Source organism: Barbus barbus, assembly GCF_936440315.1.
Source record: "Barbus barbus genome assembly, chromosome: 6".
Classification (NCBI taxonomy): Eukaryota; Metazoa; Chordata; class Actinopteri; order Cypriniformes; family Cyprinidae; genus Barbus; species Barbus barbus.
The window spans coordinates 12,713,969-12,731,032 of record NC_136734.1 but is presented as its reverse complement, the minus strand read 5'-3'; the positions used below and the strand labels follow the sequence as shown (position 1 = coordinate 12,731,032).

The 17,064-nt window shown below is 37.4% G+C and overlaps 1 long non-coding RNA gene across 2 annotated transcripts in view; it reads right to left on the bottom strand.

Annotated features, from left to right (window-relative positions):
* LOC306870868 overlaps positions 1 to 17,064 on the bottom strand; it is a 1,223,475-nt gene that overhangs the window by 827,180 nt on the left and 379,231 nt on the right. The window lies entirely within an intron of this gene.

The following is a 17,064-nucleotide window of genomic DNA, read 5'->3' as shown; positions in this document are numbered from 1 at the left end:
TTAGCCCTCAGAGGAGAATTTGTGCAGTTTTAGATTGAAAAAAAAAAAACACCATTTAGTATGTTTTTAAGCCTTTTGAATTACGGGGACATAGGCAGTGTCCTCATAAACCACCTTCATATTGTAATACCCATGTCATTACATTTACATTTATTCATTTAGCTGACGCTTTTATCCAAAGCGACTTACAATTGCTATATATGTCAGACTAGGGGTTAAGTGTCTTGCTCAAGGACACATTGGTGTCTCACAGTGGATTCGAACCCGGGTCTCTCACACCAAAGGCATGTGTCTTATCCACTGCGCCATCACCACCCCTTCGCCATTATACACACAAACAAACACACTGTATTAACAAAGCCAGTTGAGTATCGCCAAGATTTTATTTTAAAAATTTGATTACATCTGTGTGTGTTTGCGAATAAGAGGTCTTAGCACTGTAAAGCTTTGGTTACTATACAGGGCCAAGGTGATTTCCAACTCCATGCTATAAAACGTTAGGGAGCCACAAACACATCTGTTATTTGTTGTTTTGATTGCTTTGCATGAAAAAAAGCACATGATACTTGCATGTTTCCACTTGTTTTTAAAAATCTATATGCCCCCTTAAGAAATTCTGTACACGTTAAAAGTAGAAATTCTGTGCACGTTAAAAGTAAATTCACAAAATACCATTCAGGTTTTCACATAAAGGTTGGTAGATGGGTCAAAAAAAAAAGAAAAACTTTTTAACAATGGTTTAAAACAGCTGTGCAGTAGCAGTTCTTAGAAATGTATTATTTGTATGTTGGTTTCATGTGGTTTAAAAAACTTTTTCTAAAAACATCCTGATTGTTAAAAATACATTTTCAAGAAAGGTTTAAATTCAGTGGCATGATTTGAGGTCTATCTTAATTATACTATATATATATATATATATATTAAATATATAATATATAATATATATTATATTTAATTATATATAATAATAACTTATATAAGTTATAATTCTATATATATATATATATATAATTTTTGTTTTACAAATATGAATTATTAATTATAATTCATCAAGTTTTTGTGTTGTACCATGTTTGACAAAAATTAATTGCTCCAGCGTCATGTCATTGATCCAAATGTCTTATTCTGTCAGCTGATTTAGAGACTTACGATTGCAACAAAACCAGTGGAAATCAATTTCTTCCCAGAAGTCACAGAGTTGAAAAGAAACCCCTAACTTTACATATGATCAATGAAAACAGATAAAGCAGCTTAGCATGCACCAATAAATAAATTGATAAACTCCACCTTTCCACCATTTGTCCAGATTAGCAGATGATTCATGGAACCATCAGCACACCACATTACAGCTGCCAGTGTTTGCTGTCAAATGTTATGTAATTATTTGCTCATTGAGTTTCATCCACTTTCGACAATCTGTCTTCCCGTAATGTTAACACCACTGTCACCAGAGCTATGCTCTTAAGTGTCTGAAGATCAGAATCCTTCTTGCCTGTGGGACTGAGAACACTGAGAATTGTTTGCTCATTAATCAAGAAGTCAGTTGCATTGACAAATGAGTAATAAAGAGCAAAAGCAAATTAATTAGGAAAGGTTTTCATATGTCAAGGTTTACTGATAATGTAAACTTATATTGGTACATTTCTGAGTGGGATGTAATAAGGACTGGATCAAACTATTTCACCACACAAATGTACTTATGTACAAAGGTTGTGCAGTTACTTTTCAATGATAACTAATGCCATTTTGATTGTGATTTGGCATCAATTCTGAAATAATTTCCACCTAAAGGCCCGTTCACACCATGAATGATAACTATATTATTGTGCATAGCAACGCACAGTAACATTCAGTTTATTATTAGAGATAAGGAAAGGGATATTACTGAAAGTGATTCCAATTATATATTTACTCTATATTTTATCACTGTGTACTTCCCTATTCTCATACAATTAGAACAGATATTATTATATGACAATCATCTAGAACAGTGCTGCTACTATATAAATGAAAGCTTATCACAAAGAAAAACTAGTTGGAATATTTGACTAAACAATACTGCTGCTGCTAATTGACATTGGAAATAAAGTCATTTACATTATTTGATTTATTTGGCACATTTATGTTTTACTTTAACAGTTTTACAAAGGCTATGTTTACATTACTCTCACGTTAATATTACCTTGAAAAATGAATACATTATATCAGGGCTGTCCAAACTCGGTCCTGGAGGGCCGGTGTCCTGCAGAGTTTAGCTCCAACCCTTATTAAACACACCTGAAGCAGCTAATCAAGCTCTTACTAGGCATACTAGAAACTTCCATACAGGTGTGTTGAGGCAAGTTGGACCGAGTTTGGACAGCCCTGCAATATATGGAGTGAGAAATGTCCACTTGGAAGACGAGCAAGGTGAGGGAGTATTTAGACAAAAATGTTCTATGTTGTCAAACTAGTATATAACAATTAAGCTTGCTAATAGGGTTGTTATACAACTGCTTATGAGGGACAATATATAAGATGAAACTTGCTTGACAACAACAGATCCTATATCAATACCCTAACTAATAGAATATTCTTAAATGTGTAGCTGCTGATGTGCATCTAGCTTTTCTTCCGATTTTGCCGGCTGGCCTGTCACGTGTACCTTTAGTACAACATAAAAGCTTAAGGAATGGCAAAGCATAAAAGCTTAAGGAATGGCAACACTGACGAAGGTAACGAAGCTGACGAAGGTGATAAGGCAAAAAGGTGATAAGGAAAGCACTTGGCCAGTGTCTGAGTCAAAAGTAAAAATTATACCAGACCATACTGGATTGATCAAAGGTAACAAAGCTGGTTTTTGGAATGTGGTTTCTGGTTGATTCTTATCTAGTTTTGGCACCAGCTCTAAACCAGCTTGACAAAGGTCTACCAGACTCACAGTCCAGTGGATGAATCATCAAGATATCTAGACCGGTCCAGGAGATAAGAAAAGAAGTAGCCAGTGAATCTAGGACAAACGCCAAAGTCATTCTAGCTCATTCTAGCAAAATACTAACATACATACACATTCATGCTAACTATTGCTCAAAAGTAGTGAAGTTCTTATTTCCTTATTCTTGTTTTTCTAAACTGTTCTAAATTCTAATCTTAACCTGATTACGTGCAAGATCTGTGTCCAAATGAAGAGTTAAATCATATCATCAAAGCTCTGAAACTGGTTTGTGATCACCAAGGCATCTTGATTCAAAGTATAGTCCAAATGAAACATTCATGTGTTTGCTAATACATTACCTAATTAAATACTAAAATGCGCTAGGATTTAAGACTTCCAGCTCTAATTAGTTCACAAAGCAAGTGAGCATGACACTCAAAACACTTACAATTAGTAGTGTTGATATTAGATGACATTATAGGGACACACATGAAAATCTTAACAGAAGCTTTTGTGGTAATTAGACGAAATGTGCAAAGTCATTTTTCATGACGATGAATAACATATCAATGATCTTGCACATGCTTTCTATATGTTATGGTGTCATTACCTATAGACATTTTGATTTATACCCCTTAATGGCTTTCATGAAGTCACTGCAGAGTTATGGTACTGCTTATTTAATTAATTGCTCTCATCAAATATATGGATTCCACTTCGTTTCTCACATCAAGAAGCGAAGCAATTTGCACACCACATTAATAACATTTATTAAGGGGTGTATTCACAAGAGTAAGAACATTAAGATAGAGATAAATAACTTCATGACATTTAAAGACATTCATGTTATCCAAGGGCAGTTAGAACACACAGAGTATGATTTTTCTTTTTTGCGATTAGTCTTTTTTCATCCATGCTTTTAATACAAGGCTTGTGTCGTGGCAAATGCCTTTTTTGGTGCCACTGAACACAAATTCTAATAAAGGCTAATGAGCTTCAGTTCATTATAATGTAAAGAACAAAACATACATTTTATAGACTTTGTGTTTATAATGTATATTTTAGTATATGACAAGCAGAGGTGGGTAGAGTACCCAAAAACTGTACTCAAGTAAAAGTAAAAGTACTTCTAGAAATATTTACTCAAGTAAAAGTAATAGTCTGAATAGTTACTTGAGTAAGAGTAAAAAAGTACCGGATAAAAAAACTACTCAAGTAGTTTATTTCAGTGATGCAAATCAGAATTTTCATCAGCCTTTACCCCAGTCTTCAGAGTCACATAATCCTTCAGAAATCATGTTGATTTATTATCAGTGCTGCTCTTTTTAGCTTTCTATTCATCAAAGAATACTGAACAAAATGTCACAGGTTCCAAAAAATATTTCCCAGCAAAACTGTTTCCAACACTGGTAATAAATCGATATATTATAATGATTTCTGAAGGATCATATGACTCCGAAAACTGGAGTAACAGCTGATGAAAATTCTGATTTGCATCACTGAATTAAATTATATTTTAAAGTAAATTAATTATGTATTATCTTATAACCTCTGACACTGAAACCTCTGAAAACGCCTCACATGACTGCTCTGAACATAACGAAACAAATGCATATTGACGGATGTTCTGTTCTGCAAAATATAAACAAATGTAGCCTATATTTTTGCAAGCGTAAATATTGTAAAAATATGAATATTAATTGTGTCTAGAACAGGCCGTGTGCCGCTGCGCAGAGCTAACGCGGGTTCCGCAGGTGTTCATTTCATACTCTGTGACAGCTTATTTAATGTATAAATTATACATTTTATTTAATGTAAGGTACATGTACAACAAACTGGTAATGTCATAATGGTATCGTGGCCTATACCTGTGGAACAGTAGACAGCACACGCGGTGTTCATCTAATAAAAGATCTTCATATAGCTCTAGCAAACAAGCCTTTGCAGATTTGCTTTCAAGTCTGCTTTCAACTGACTGTAGATCCAAAGCCACGTCTTCATCGCTCTTGATGTTCTTAAACTCTCTGTTATCTGAGTGAGAACCGCTTCAGAGACTCAGCGCGTGCGGCAGGGAACTGAACGAATCATTCAAACTGATTCGGGAACCGATTCACTGGTTTGCCAACTGGTTTGATAAAGCCTTTAAACAGAATCGACTAAAAAGAATGAATCATTCGCATGACCATATTCTACATCCCTAATCCTACCCAATACCTAAATGTAACAACTACCTTACTAACTATTAATAAGCAGCAAATTAGGAGTTCATTGGGGCAAAAGTCATAGTTAATAGTTTGGTAATAGCAAGAATTGGGCCTTAAAATAAAGTGTGACCGATAATACATAGTGCTTGCTTTAGATAAATTAGTGGTGGTTGAGGAGAGGTGTGGTGTTACTTTTCTAAATGACCACACTAAATGACCAAATCTCATACATTGTGTCTGAATTTGCATACTGTCTGAGTAGGTAATTTAAACTTGCTCTGTGACCATTAAAATGTACAGTGCCCTCCATAAGTATTGGAACAGTAAAGACAAAATTGCTGTGTTGGCTGTGGAGTCAAGAAATTTGCAAGTATGATTAAAAGATGAATATGAGACAAAACTACAGAATATCACATTTTATTATTGGGTGATTCAACACATAGATGTTTTACCAGCTACGAAGTTCAGCACTTTTAGAGTTGCATCCCTCTATCTGATGTGAGCATAAGTATTGGAACAGTTGCCTCACAGGCATTTCTAAGTGATCAGCTGTGTCCTGTTGCATTAATTCTTCAGATATTAAAAGGTGGTGTCATGGCATGGGCATGCATGGCTGCCTCTGGAACAGGCCCTCTCAACTTTACTGATGACTTAATGTATGATGACAGTGTTGAAACAGCTAATAATAAAATGTGACATTCTGTAGTTTTGTCTCATATTCATCTTTTAATCATATTTGCAAATGTCTTGACTCCACAGCCAACAGAGCGATTTTGTCTTTACTGTTCCAATACTTTTGGAGGGCACTGTATGTTCTACACCGATCAGGAATAACATTACGACCACCTTCCTAATATTGTGTTGGTCCCCCTTTTACTGCCAAAACAGCCCTCACCTGTCGAGGCATGGACTCAATAGACCCCTGAAGGTGTGCTGTGGTATCTGGCACCAAGATGCTAGTAGCAGATCCTTTCAGTCCTGTAAGTTGCGAGTTGGGGCCTACATGAATCGAACTTGTTTGTTCAACACATCCCACAGATGCTCTATTGGATTGAGATCTGGGGAATTTTGGAGGCCAAGTCAACACCTCAAACTCATTGTTGCTTTGTGGCAGGGCACACTATCCTGCTGAAAGAGGCCACAGCCACCAGCGAATACTGTTCCATGAAAGGGTGTACATGGTCTGCAACAATGCTTAGTCATAAGTTCCTCAGGTGAGTGACGCACACGCACACGGCCATCCACGTGATGTAAAAGAAAACATGATTAATCAGACCAGGCCACCCTCTTCTTACATTGCTCTGTGGTCCTGTTCTGATGCTCACGTGCCACTGTTGGCGCTTTTGGCAGTGGACAGTGATCAGCATGGGCACCCTGACTGGTCTGCAGCCATGCAGCCCCATACGCAACAAACTGTGAAGCACTGCGTATTCTGACACATTTCCATCAGAACCAGCATTAACTTCTTGAACAATTTGAGCTACAGTAGCTCATCTGCTGGATCGGACCGCATGGGCCAGCCTTCGCTCCCCACGTGCATCAGTGAGCCTTGGTTGCCCATGACCCTGCCAATGTTTCACCACTGTTCCTTCCTTGGACCACTTTTGATAGATACTGACCACTGCAGACTGGGAACACCACACAAGAGCTGCAGTTTTGGAGATGCTCAGACCCAGTCATCTAGCCATCACAATTTGGCCCTTGTCAAACTAGCTCAAATCCTTACACTTGCCCAGTTTTCTTGCTTCTAACACGTCAACTTTGAGGACAAAATGTTCATTTGCTGCCTCATATATCCCACCCACTATATCCACCACCTCATGTATCCCACAGACAGATCTGAATTTGTGGCCATGGGAAGCTCAAGGTCCCGTTCACATCCTGTTGGATGCGGGGTTCCACAAGGATCGGTTCTCAGACCTATTTTATTCATTCATCACATGCCCCTTCTTGACAAAGTCATCAGTCGCTTGGAAATTTCTTTCCATTGTTACGCTGATGATACACATATGAAACATATATGAAAACTGATACTCTCTCATCATCATCATCATCATCATCAACAACAACTCTACCTATACTCACTCAAGGAGATAAAGGCGTGGATGAATCATAACTTTCTCATTTCTGCTCGGATTGAATACAAAGTCTCCCTCCTCACACATCCAGTGCATCCATGGCAATACCCCACTTACCTTAAAGAACTCCTTGTGCCACAGATCTCAGCATGTTCCCTCCGCTCCACAAACACTTATTGTCTCCTCCCCCCTAGGACTAAGACCCCCGCGCCATTGGGGATCGAGCCTTTTGTGGCGTTACCCCTCGCCTGTGGGATGCCCTTCTTGAACATCTGAGGGCTCCACAAATGACTGATGGTTTTAAAAGGGGTCTAAAAATGTACCTTTTTAAAAAGTCTTTTAATGTTTAACTTCAGTGTTAATATTAGTTGTCAGCTGGTTTGTATTTCATTTCTTAATTGTTCTAATTGCTTTATACTATTATGACTCTTTTTGTAGCACTTTGAGATTTTCTTTAAAATGTAAAGTGCTTCATAAATAAAATGTATTATTATTGTTATTATTATTACTTTTACTTTTCTACTGTTTTTCAGTTACTATAAATACGGACAAACTACTCTTTTCGCATACTGTTTTTCATCAGCCATATACAGGTGCATCTCAATAAATTAGAATGTCGTGGAAAAGTTCATTTATTTCAGTAATTCAACTCAAATGGTGAAACTTGTGTATTAAATAAATTCAATGCACACAGACTGAAGTAGTTTAAGTCTTTGGTTCTTTTAATTTAGATGATTTAGGCTCACATTTAACAAAACCCACCAATTCACTATCTCAACAAATTAGAATACTTCATAAGACCAATAAAAAAACTTTTTATTGAATTGTTGGCCTTCTGGAAAATATGTTAATTTACTGTATATGTACTCAATACTTGGTAGGGGCTCCTTTTGCTTTAATTACTGCCTCAATTCGGCGTGGCATGGAGGTGATCAGTTTGTGGCATTGCTGAGGTGGTATGGAAGCACAGGTTTCTTTGATAGCAGCCTTCAGGTCATCTGCATTGTTGGGTCTGGTGTCTCTCATCTTCCTCTTGACAATACCCCATAGATTCTCTATGGGGTTCAGGTCAGGCGACTTTGCTGGCCAATCAAGCACAGTAACACCATGGTCATTGAACCAGCTTTTGGTACCTTTGGCAGTGTGGGCAGGTGCCAAGTCCTGCTGGAAAATGAAATCAGCATCTCCATAAAGCTTGTCAGCAGAAGGAAGCATGAAGTGCGCTAAAATTTCCTGGTAGATGGCTGCGTTGACTGTGGACTTCAGAAAACACAGTGGACCAACACCAGCAGATGACATGGCAGCCCAAATCATCACAGACTGTGGAATCTTCACACTGGACTTCAAGCAACATGGATTCTGTGCCTCTCCACACTTCCTCCAGACTCTGGGACCTTGATTTCCAAATTAAATGCAAAATTTACTTTCATCTGAAAAGAGGACTTTGGACCACTGAGCAACAGTCCAGTTCTTTTTCTCCACAGCCCAGGTAAGACGCTTCTGACGTTGTCTCTGGTTCAGAAGTGGCTTGGTAGCCCTTTTCCTGAAGATGTCTGAGCGTGGTGACTCTTGATGCACTGACTCCAGCTTCAGTCCACTCCTTGTGAAGCTCTCCTAAGTGTTTGAATCAGCTTTGCTTGACAGTATTCTCAAGCTTGCAGTCATCCCTGTTGCTTGTGCACCTTTTCCTACCCAAATTCTTCCTTCCAGTCAACTTTGCATTTAATATGCTTTGATACAGCACTCTGTAAACAGACACACCTTTCAGTAATGACCCTCTGTGACTTACACTCTTTGTGGATGGCGTCAATGTTCGTCTTCTGGATCATCAGCAGTCTTTTCTATTATTGTGGCTTCAAAGAACAAGAGATACCCGGAATTGAAATTGTAGGGATGGTCATTTATTGAAACTCAAATGTAAATATTCTAATATTTTGAGATACTGGTTTTTGACTTTCATGAGCTGTAAGTTCTAATCATCAAAATTAAAACAAAAAAAAAACTTTTGAAATGTTTTACTTTACATGCAATGAATCTAAAATATATGAAAGTTTCACTTTTTGAAATAACTTTCAACTTTCATTTCGGATGCAGTGGTAGACATATACATTGAAGGAGGGACCCAGAATATCAAGTCAAGAGATTTGGGTTTGGGCTCTCTAGCAACATCCTGGCTAGCAGTATTCCATCAATTTACTAGAAGCCCCAACAACAGCCTGGCAATACCTTGGTGAGCATCAGTGACTTTTCTCTTCAGAAAATTTTAAATCTATGTATGACACGTTTAAAAACTTTGTCAAGTAAACACTGCCGTATGGTAAACCAAAAGCTGTGAATTTCAGCTCTTTTCTAATCTGACATAAATGCCGTGACATCATCCAGTGGGCCAATCTGGATAGTGGGGTACTTGGATTAAAACTCATTGCATAGTGAGTTTATTTTGGGACTACCAATGGATAAAAAAAGGATTAGAGCTCAATAAATCCCTGACAACTCTTTAGTGCTAAGGTCCTCAAAAGCCTGCTGCTGTGACATCTCATATTCTCAAATCTCCATCTGGGAGTGATAGTCTTCTGCTAAACATAGATTTGACATCCTATCTGATGAGAAGATTTGCTGTTTTAGGTGTGCTCGCCAACTATACTGGCATCCTCTATTTAAATCTTTAAGAACAGTGTTCTGCCTGTTGAAGTGCTTTAGATGTTTGGGATATGGGAGAAGGAGGTTACTAAAACTAAGTTGATAGACTTCATCTCATTAACTTGAATACACTGAATTTGGATTACATTAACAATTTTCCCAGCAAAGTGAATTCAAATGTACAACCCAAATTCTGGAAATGTTGGGACATTTTTTAAATTTGAATAAAATAAAAACTAAAAGAATTTCAAATCATATGAGCCAATATTTTATTCACTATATGAATAAAAACATAACATACCAAATGTTTAAACTGAGAATTTTTACAATTTTATGCACAAAATTAGCTAATTTCAAATTTGATGCCTGCTACAGGTCTCAAAGTAGTTGGGACGGGGGCAGGTTTACCATGGTGTAGCATCTCCTCTTTTCAAAACAGTTTGAAGATGTCTGGGCATCGAGGTTGTGAGTTTCTGGAGTTTTGGTGTTGGAATTTGGTTCCATTCTTGCCTGATATAGGTTTTGACTTTGTGGTCATCTTTGACCACTTATTTTTCGTTTAATGATGTGCCAAATGTTCTCTATAGGTGAAAGATCTGGACTGCAGGCTAGCCAATTCAGCACCCGGAGTCTTCTTCTACGAAGCCATGCTGTTGTAATAGCTGCAGAATGTGATTTTGCATTGTCCTGCTGAAATACACGTTGTCTGGACGGGAGCATGTGTTACTCTGAAACCTTTGTATACCTTTCAGCATTCATAGTGCCTTCCAAAATATGCAAGCTGCCCATACCGTATGCAGTCATGCACCCCATACCATCAGAGATGCTGACTTTTGAACTGAACGCTGATAACACGCTGGAAGGTCTCCCTCCTCTTTATCCCGGAGGACACGGCGTCCGTGATTTCCAACAAGAATGTCAAATTTGGACTCGTCTCACAATAGAACACTTTTCCACTTTGAAACACTCCATTTTAAATGAGCCTTGGCCCACAGGACATGACGGCGCTTCTTGACCATGTTCACATATGGCTTCCTTTTTGCATGTTAGAGCTTTAGTTGGCATCTGCAGATGGGATGGTGGATTGTGTTTACCGACAGTGGTTTCTGGAAGTATTCCTGGGCCCATTTAGTAATGTCAATGACAGAATCATGCTGATGAGTGATGCAGTGTCGTCTGGGGGCCCGAAGAACACGGGCATCCAACAAAGGTCTTCGGCCTTGTCCCCTTTCGCACAGAGATTTCTCTGAATCTTTTGATGATGTTATGCACTGTAGATGATGAAATTTACAAAGCCTTTGCAATTTGACATTGAGGAATGTTGTTTTTAAAGTATCCGTTTTATAGCTAATCGTGTTAGAGACCTGATGTCAATGAACATAATTTAGTTGCTAGATGTTCTCCCAGCTGAATCTTTTCAGTATTTCTTGCTTTTTCAGCCCTTTGTTGCCCCCGTGACAACTTTTTTGAGACCTGTAGCAGGCATCAAATTTGAAATGAGCTCACTTAGTGGCTAAAAGTGTAAAATTTCTCAGTTTAAACATCTGTTATGTCCTCTATGTTCTATTGTGAATAAAACTTTTGACTTGAAATTCTTTTAGTTTTCATTTTATTCAAATTTAAAAAATGTCCCAACATTTCCAGAATTCGGGTTGTAGCATTTATGCGTGACTTGCAGTAACAAAACTTGATGATGGTCATTTCCATAGTGATTGACTGAAGACCCTTCTCTGTGCTTAAAAGTTTGGTGCAACAATCATGTGAACAGCTCAAGTTACAATTAGAAAATGTTTTAGGGTGCTTTAAGTGTGTGCCTTACATGTTAAGCTGCAGAGCAGAGGACACAAGTTTGGCCTGCAAGCTTTTCCGATCTTTCCCTCTTTCGCTTTTTTTTGTGCTTTTTATTATATATTATTATATATTATGAAATTTTATATTTATTAATGAAAATGTGAAAAGGCAAACAGGCAAACAGTCAGAAAACTAGGCAAACATTCAGAAAATAAAAGAAGGGAATTCAAATATTGTTTCCTTGAGCACTCAGACTCCATATTCAGATGGTACAGATATCCTTGTGACAACATACGCTCAATTATTCATAGCTTATAGTGATCTTTGATAGGCTGAGCTTTTTCAGTTAGCCACAATAGCCTAGTGCTCTGAGTAATTTCTTCTGTTTAAGTGAATTAGGAGCCCTACAACCTCATCTCCAGGGATATTAATCTCATAATCTCTGGAGAGCATTAAACTCGATGTACATTTTCTGAGTCTGCTTGCCCATGTAATAAACATAGATTGAGCTTTGAAATGATTGACCTGATTTAACTTTTTTGACCATATTGCCACAATGTTTTTTTTTTAATCATTATATAGGGTCATTCCATGTCAAATCAAACACATTTCAGAAAGTTCCCTGGCTCAAATTTTTTTTTTTCTGAAGATAAATATGTGTAAATATGAAAGTCAAAATATTAAATGTCATTGATGTATATTTATTGAATAATTAACTATTTTGTGGAGGGGGGTCAAAATGCCAATTTTCAACTGAGATTCAGAGCAAAATTACAGGGGTGGGGGGGGGGGGGGGGGGGGGGGTATTTCAGAAAGATGCCAGCTTCACTGTGCTATATTTACACAGACATTGGTAGGTCTATTAGTAAATCTATTGCAATTGTCTTGATAGAGGGAAACAAGATACATTTCTAGTTTCAACTTTACTTATTCTTCAGACATTCCCTTTAAAGAAACACTCCACTTTTTTTGGAAATAGGCTCATTTTAAAACAGTTGAGTTTTACCGTTTTTGAATCCATTCAGCCAATCTCCTGGTCTGGCGGTAGCATTTTTAGCTTAGCTTAGCATAGATCATTGAATTGGATTAGACCATTAGCATTTGTTCATCAAAAATGACTAAAGAGTTTCGATAATTTTCCTATTTAAAGCTTGACTCTTCTGTAGTTACATTGTGCACTAAGACCAACGGAAAATGAAAAGTTGCGATTTTCTAGGCTGATATGGCTAGGAACTATACTCTCATTCCGGTGTAATAATCAAGGAACTTTGCTGCCGTACCATGGGTGCAGCAGGCGCAGTGATATTACGCAGTAGTGATGGGATTTATGGCTCTTTGAGGGGATCCGGATCTTGGCGATCCGTTCCTTTCAAAGAGCCCATCAAAAGAACGGCTCTTTTGGCTCTTTTTAAGTAAACTGTTTCTAGTCTTTCTGCAGAGAAGTTCACTGAAGACCAGTAAAAGCAGGATCCAGATTAAGGCCATCTTTACATAGTCACTTACTTAAACTGTCACAGAAGTGGAACCAGACCACATCACAATCTCCCACCCATCTCCCTCACACCTCTTTCCATGTAAAGCATCAGCTCATAATCCAGCATTGTGTGGCATTGCACACATCTGTGTAAACAGAGAAAATAACATAAATCAAGGAAAGTAAAAGTTATGTGACAGTCAGTGTCCATGTAGTCAAAACATAGCTAAACAATGAACATAATCTCAGATTTATCTAGATTTTTGCTTACCCATGCAGAAGCCACCACCACAATGCTAGGTGTTGTGTGTGGTTGCTGGGCATTGTTATGCAGTTACTAGGATGTTCTGAGTGGCTTTGTAGTATGTTGCTTTGCAGTTACTTAGCATTCTGGATAGTTGCTATGGTCTCTTAGATGGTTGCTTATTGGTCAGTCAAAAGAGCCCACTCTAAACTCAGATATTTAGGTCATGTTTCATCGTCCATCATATGGTTGATGGTTGCATGGACATTGTTAAGGTGTTCTGAGTGGTTTTGTTGCAATCATAAGTCCAATAACCTGCAAAAGTAATAGCACAACTCTACTCAAGAAGACAATATAAGGTAATATTCATGTCTGCAGGTCTAATAGTGTGTGGTATGTAAGTTACTTGCCAAAGTTTAGTTAGGAGTATTTTGAAAATTGAATATGAGCAATAATAATGATGCATGCCTTCTTTCGAAACCAGCATGTTTTTTATACAGTTATCTGGTTTGATCTCTGCAAGACTGGTACACTGGAAAATGTTTACCTAGCCAGAGAAAGCAAACATATATTTGACTGTCATGTGTTCTGTGTTGTTCTAAGCAGGAGAAATGTGTTGATACAGTTGCTCTGTCTTAGCGGCCTCAAGCCTTCAAAGGCATTGCCTGTTCTTTGAACAGTTTGTTCCAAGAGGCCAAAAGTCAATCAAGAAGCAGAGCACTGGGAAAAAGTGGGTAACGGAGGAAGAAAAACTTAATTACTACATATCAACCCCTGCTTTCCCTCTTTTCTTCCTTTCCATTTCCATCTTGGCACTGAAAGCTGTGGCTCTTGCCAAATACAGCTAATGTGTGTGAAGCATGAATGGTCACACTCAGTGCAGAGTCTTGCCGTGCACTTAATATAGCTGTTCTCCCCATAAATGACTAATTTCCTCTGACAAACTCTAGTGTGCTTTGCCTTTCTGTTCTCTCTACATGCATGCTGAACGCTGAGTGACTCGGTGATGTCATTGCTGCTCCACCCAGCGTCCCTTTGCTTGCAGTTCTGGCAGGAGAAACCGGTTTTACTGCAATCTTATATAATTCTGTAGTCACATCATTCAAAAATGCACAAAAAGGGCTGACTGGGGACATGAGCTAATGATGGTATAGCATTCAACAGCATCTGAATACACCCTGAATAAATAAAAGCTGCAGCACATTCATTTCACAAAATGAAATAATCTCTTTCATGCTAAGCAAATATTGCAGTTGCTTACACAAAAGTTAACATGTGATGTAAGAATGTATCAAAGAATTTCATTGTATAACAATCTATAGAACACATTTTAACATAGACTGTGCCTCATGTTTGCCTCATACTTCATAGATTGACACGTGGCTCTCTTGTATCTGAAAAATAAAAAGCACCATATTGCCACCTAGAGGTTGTACTTTGAAAGTGATTACAAAAGCCCAGTTTGAGAAAACATGATAACTATAAAAAAAAAAAAAAAAATATATATATATATATATATATATATATATATGCTATATAAGGTCAGAGCAGTGTGATGGCCCGCTTGTCCCTGAACGGTTCTAATAACTTTTGCCCGAGAAGATATTACTGCTTCATTTCGGAAGATTAACTTTTTTCTTCTTTATTCTTCATAACCCGAGAATGTGGCGACACATGCCTGGGGTCACGCCGCAGAAACGGTGCAGTGAAGTAGGCTATAGTTTGAAAGGCTGTACACAGACGCAGCCGCTTCAGCGAACCAGCAGACGAAGACACACACAATTAGGTCAAAATACGCGGTTTTGGCGAGTTACCTCGTAAACGAAGTTTTAAATGACCGTAAAGAGTTTGGAGAAAATAGGATACGTGTCGGAACAGCGTCGTGCGCATCAGGTTTTAAAGAGACAGAGCTGAGTTTAAAGTAAAACCTGCTGAAGTCTGTCATTGATGTAAATTACAGAACAAACGAAAAAGAGAAATCACTAGACTGCTCTACTCGCTGATTAACTTTTGTAGCTGAATAAAGATTATTCTGTATAGTTTATGCATATACAATTTATAGTTTATGTGAAGATTGTTTTAAAATCACTTAATATTTCAGAGCCTGTTAAATGTTTAAAAATGGCTTTCAATTATACTGTAATGTTGAATGGCTATAATTAATTGGTAAAAGTTATGGAAAATGCATTTAATAGAGACACCAGTAACAGTATCGGTATTAATGCTTCATTAATAATAGGCTACTTTGTAAAAAGATAACATTAAAAACATATTTAAAATATACTATCTTTATGTTGTTTCTCCATTAATTTGGACGTTCAATGTGAAATTACGACCATATAAATATGCGATTAATCATGATTTATTACAGAGAAACATGTGATTACTTTTTTAAATTGATTGACAGACAGCACTAATTTTATAGGTCCACCAGAAAGATCAGGACGGCCCTGACCCCCTTGGCTCCCTTCAAATTTTCTGTTCGATAATCCGGCCCTCAAATGAAGATAATTGAATAGCCCTGCTCTAATCCGTTAACATGGATGCAGAAAAAAAATACGCACCACATACACACTGCAAATGGAGTATGTGTGAAACAGGTGTAACGCGATGGACTGCTCCGTTTGCCGAAACCATACAAAGGACAAGAATCTCAACGTTTTTAGGACAAAAAAAGATAAATCAATTAATATGTTTGTTGCTTTTTCTTGTAAGGAAAGTAAAGGACGAATTAACAACATTGTAAATATGTTTAGTCATTGTAGTTCTAATAAATGCTTGTTTTTGCAAAAAGAGTTTCATGAAAAAAAACCATTTTGGCAGGTAAATTTTATCAGTCAGTTTTAGGCCCTGTATATATATATATATATATATAATCACCTCTGTTACTCCCCTGTTGAAAAATTAATCATGTTATCCCACTGTATCTCAACTAAAAGCACACTGAGGAACTCCATGGATCACCCTAACTCTTCTATAGTGTATTTCATTTTCTCTTCAAAAAAATTAAGATAAGAAGAAAATCGTATTCCTTCCTGTGCAGCAGACTCTTTAGCAAGACCTCAAGCCATATCTAAAAGGCCACTGCTCATGGCAACAAAATCAGGTGACAACTGCAGAAATTACGGGACAGTCTGTTCACTTGACCTTTTCTATGGAGAACATTATAGAGATATATGTGCAGGAAAACAGCAATGCGAAGGTCATGGCAATTTACATACTCTCTTAACGTCATGACTTCCATCTGGAGCCTGTACTAAACTATCAACACATTCAACACATTATTCACCTTGTAGGAATAAAAATAAACTTTGTTTTATGCACTAGACGATTTGGCAGTGAGATTGTGGACAGAAGGTTTACGTAGGCCTACCTTTTAAATTCATTAGATGTCAGCTAATTTCCCCATGATGATCTTGCTTTTCAATCAACCGTGATTTGAAACCTGATTGACAAAAATGTCTAAAGGTCATTATAAATAGATTTTTTTAAATAAAAATATATAATTCATACTAAAATATGAATACTACATCTTATATGGTCATCACAGCAGTGCTGTATTCAGCCACTAGCTGGATTGTGACTGTGCTTTTTATACAACAGCTCAATAAACAAAAAGTAACTTACAATTACACACAACTTTGCCTGTTACATTTTTGCTCCCCCAAAAGCAGAAAAAAACACTGTGTTTCTCAGAGAAACAGTTTTTTGATAGAAGC